Source organism: Brachypodium distachyon, chromosome 1 (assembly GCF_000005505.3).
Source record: "Brachypodium distachyon strain Bd21 chromosome 1, Brachypodium_distachyon_v3.0, whole genome shotgun sequence".
NCBI classification, from domain to species: domain Eukaryota; kingdom Viridiplantae; phylum Streptophyta; class Magnoliopsida; order Poales; family Poaceae; genus Brachypodium; species Brachypodium distachyon.
This window is the reverse complement of record NC_016131.3, coordinates 63,647,679-63,651,888: the sequence shown is the minus strand read 5'-3', so window position 1 is coordinate 63,651,888 and position 4,210 is coordinate 63,647,679. Positions and strand designations below refer to the sequence as shown.

The 4,210-nt window shown below is 46.3% G+C and overlaps 1 pseudogene; it reads left to right on the top strand.

Moving 5' to 3' along the window:
- The first annotated feature begins 1,758 nt into the window (after positions 1-1,758).
- Positions 1,759-2,673, top strand: LOC100821171 (annotated as a pseudogene).
- The last annotated feature ends 1,537 nt before the right edge of the window (positions 2,674-4,210 follow it).

Below are 4,210 nucleotides of genomic sequence, written 5' to 3'. Positions count from 1 at the left end.
GAAAACTGCATTTTTGCATGGAGAGTTTGAGGAGGAAATATAGATGGACCAACCTGAAGGGTTCATAGTTCCTGGTAAAGAGAAGTTTGTGTGTAAGTTGAAGAAGTCCTTTTATGGTTTGAAGCAATCTCCTAGACAGTGGTATAAAAGGTTTGATTCATTTATGATCTCACGTGAATTTAGTAGATCTCAGTAGAACAGTTGTGTCTACATTAAATTTGTTGATGGATCACCTGTATACTTGCTGTTATATGTTGATGATATGTTAATTGCTGCCAAGAGCATGAAAGTAATCACTACTTTGAAGGCACAACTAAGTAGTGAATTTGAGATGAAGGATCTTGGTGCTGCTAAGAAAATCCTAGGTATAGAAATTAAAAGGGACAGAAAATCTAGATTGCTATTTCTTAGTCAGCAAAGTTACATTGAGAAAGTACTTCACCGTTTTAATATGCATGATGCAAAGTGTGTTAGTACTCCTATTGCTTCTCATTTCAAGTTGTCAGCGTTGCAATGTCCTACTTCTGATGAAGATATTGAGTATGTGTCATGAATTCTCTATTCTAGTGCTGTTGGTTCTTTAATGTATGCCATGGTTTGTTCACGTCCTGACTTATCATATGCTATGAGTTTGGTCAGTCGTTACATGGCTAATCCCGGTAAAGAACATTGAAAAGCTGTTCAGTGGATTTTCAGGTACCTCCGTGGCACATCCAATGTTTTGAAGTTTGGCAAGACTGATGAGGAACTCGCTGGCTATGTGGATTCAGATTTTGCTGCCGACTTGGATAAGAGGAGATCCCTCACAGATTATGTGTTCACGGTAGGTGGATGTGTTGTGAGTTGGAAGGCAACACTGCAACCAGTTGTTGCTCAATCTACAACCGAAGCAGAATATATGGCTATTGCTGAAACTTGCAAAGAATCTGTTTGGTTGAAGAGTTTATATGCTGAGCTTTGTCAAGATGTTTCTTGCATTAACCTGTTTTGTGACAATCAAAGTGCCATTTACCTTACTAAGGATCAGATGCTCCATGAGAGAACCAAGCACGTTGATGTCAAGTACCATTTTGTTCGCGACATTGTTGCGCAAGATAAATTGAAGGTATGCAAGATCAGCACTCATGATAATCCTGCTGATATGATGACAAAGCCTGTTCCTACTGCTAAGTTTGAGCTATGCTCAAGCTTAATTGGTATAACTTTTTAGCCCCTAATGGCTGCTGACGCCGAAAATGTTTTCTTTGTTGTTTCAGGAGTTATTGCTGTTTATGCTACAAGGAGAAATTTGCTATAAGAAGGAACTTGTCTCAAGATGGAGTTTGTTGAAGTTGTGATCCAAATTCTCAAGGAAGTGTTTCCCAGGACCGGAACTTCCGGTGGGGCGGAACTTCCGCCCAACCTCCGCCTCACCTCCGTGACGCTACTGGAATTTCACGTGAAAACTGCGGAGTTTGTCCCGGAACAAGCCCGGAACTTCCGCGGGTCCGGAACTTCCGGTCCATACCGGATCCCCGATACGGATCTGTTTTGACCTAATCTTCTTGTTATATATACCCCTTAGGGCCGCCGTTTTGGGGACGAGTTGCTTTTGTAGAATCTCCCCGGCGTTGTGTAAACACTCCACATATAATGAAGTTTCGCTAACTGACGCGCGTGGTTTTTCCCTCTCGTTGTTTGAAAGGATTTTTCACGTTAAATTAATTTGTGTGTATTCGTTTTACGTTCTTCGTTATTGCTTGTCGTGTTCGTAACAAGATGGTCGCCATCAAGCACCTCACCTCCGACAAGACCGGCGAGCTCCTGCGGGAGGCTCGCTAGCTTCCTCGAAGCCTGCAGCGGGAACCCATACGTCTTGGGCTGCCAAGGCCTGGCGCGCGACCCAAGAACCGGCAACCTCTGCTTCGTCATGGAGTACGTGGAGGCGCTGAGCCTCAACGACTTGTTCTGGGAGACGCGCCACGGCCCGCGGCTGCCGGAGCCCACGGTGCGCGCCTTCATGCGGAAGCTCCTCACGGGCGCCAAGATGATGCACGAGTGCCACGTCGTCCACCGCGACATCAAGCCGGCCAACATCCTCGTCGCCGGGGCAGAAGAAGAAGGCGGGGATCGGCTCCTCAAGACGTGCGATCTTGGCCTCTTGGGCTGGCCATCTCCATGACCGACCCGCCGCCGTACAACCAGGCCGGCACACTGACATACATGGCGCCCGAGATGCTCCTCGAGAAGACGGACTACGACGCGCTCGTGGACACGTGGTCGCTCGGCTGCGTCATGGCCGAGCTCGTCACCGGCGAAGCGCTGTTCAACGACGAAGATGACAAGGACGATGGGAACGAGTCTCTATCCCAGCTCTGCAGTATCTTCAGCGTGCTCGGCGTTCCAAGCGACAAGTCATGGCCGGAGTTCATGTCCCTGCCCCTCGCCGGTGAGGCGCTGCGAGTGTTGCCGGCCATGGTCCATCCGCAACACAGCAAGCTGCGGGAGATGTTCCCTAAAGAAACTCTATCCGCGGATGGATTCAGGGTCTTGGAAGGGCTTCTTACGTGCAACCCCGCCAAGTGGCTCACGGCAGCCGCCGCGCTCAAACTCCCGTGGTTCGTCGCTCTTCGTCCCGCCGCTGCCACTGCTGCCACGACAAGCGCACCGGCATTGCCCACAAAGAAGCCATAGAAGATCAAGATCATCCCGCCAGCGGGACCGCAGAAGAAGCCTGGGAGCATCAAGATCATCCCGCCAGCGATACCGGAGAAGAAGCTGCCGAGGATCAAGATCATCCCATTCCTGCCAGCGATACCGGCCGAGAAGAAGCCGCTGAGGATCAAAGTCGTCCCGCCGACGATGCCGGATACAAGAATCTGCTGAGCAATCCACTTGCAACATGATGAAGCCGCAGAAGAACAAGATCATCCCGTGGTAGAGGAACAAGATCATCCTAGAGAAGAAGCCCCTGAGAATCAAGATCATCCCGACAGCGATATCGGAGAATAATCTGTCAGAGCAATCCACTTGCGACATGGAACGCGCAATGAGTGTAGAACTATAGATGTAATGTAACTATGCTTGGATCGATCCACGCAAATGCTAAGAAGGTTTCCATGTTCATGCATATTTGCAGAGTAATTGACTTTCTTCCAGAATCTGTAAAACATTGTACGACCTCTCACATTCTACTGTTCAATCGGGAGAATCTTCCTCTAGATGCTCGTATGTATTTTGTCAATTGGGCAAATTGAAGGATAAATTGGAGAACAGAGGATTTACTGTCGTAATTTCGAGTTGAGTGGAGCCTCTTTGCAAGAGTTGTCCCTTTTGGTTTAGTGTTGATTTTTTTTCTTGCCTCACATACTGTCCTAGTGATGGCTATCCTAAAGCAATAAGTATGGTTGATGCTTGCTACAGAGTAATAAACAGAAAAGGTACATAAAAAATGTTTTTTTAGGAAGTGTCTATTTTTCAGTCGACTAAAAAATAGTTATTTCCCGGTCAACAATTGTAACCATACAATGAATATTTTCATATCCATCGGACCTACATTAATCTTACATGAATCTCAATGATTGAATCAATAGCTTGTTATCATCGACTAAGAAATAATTATTTTATTTCTCAGTCGCCTAAGAAATAGCAAAACCGTTTTCTCTAAGAGTTATGTATATTGGTCCTCTGAATTTAATTTACATCCAGAGTCACATTCGAAGTGTCCCGAGCTTACGCAAGTTGGAAGGTGACGACAATGCAAAGTGCAGGCTGATGCTTGAAGCCTTTTGAAAGACATCACGATGATCCTGCATCATATCACTTCTGATTCAATACACCCCCAAACACAAGGACGGTCCAGATCATTCCATACCCCTTCATAAAAAATGGCACGATGGGCATTAAACAATATTTCCTTCTCTCCTTTTCGCTCGCTCTGAACAACACTAAGTGTTTTCGATTTCGCCGGAGATTGCACCATTGGATTGTCACGAAATTTGACAAGATAGTAGTAGACACAATCCCACACAATCTGACCGAAGGGATCAGCGAAAATTTCTTGAGCCAGTGGGGAACAGGCGAACAAGTTGAATGTTCGTGCTATCCCGCACGGGTGTCAGAAATCCAAACAACACTCAGTGTTTTGAAGTTTTCTGGAGATTCCACTGTTGGATCGCGATGAAATTTCATATTGTACTAGTAGATAAAATTCCTCACAATCCCATAGAAG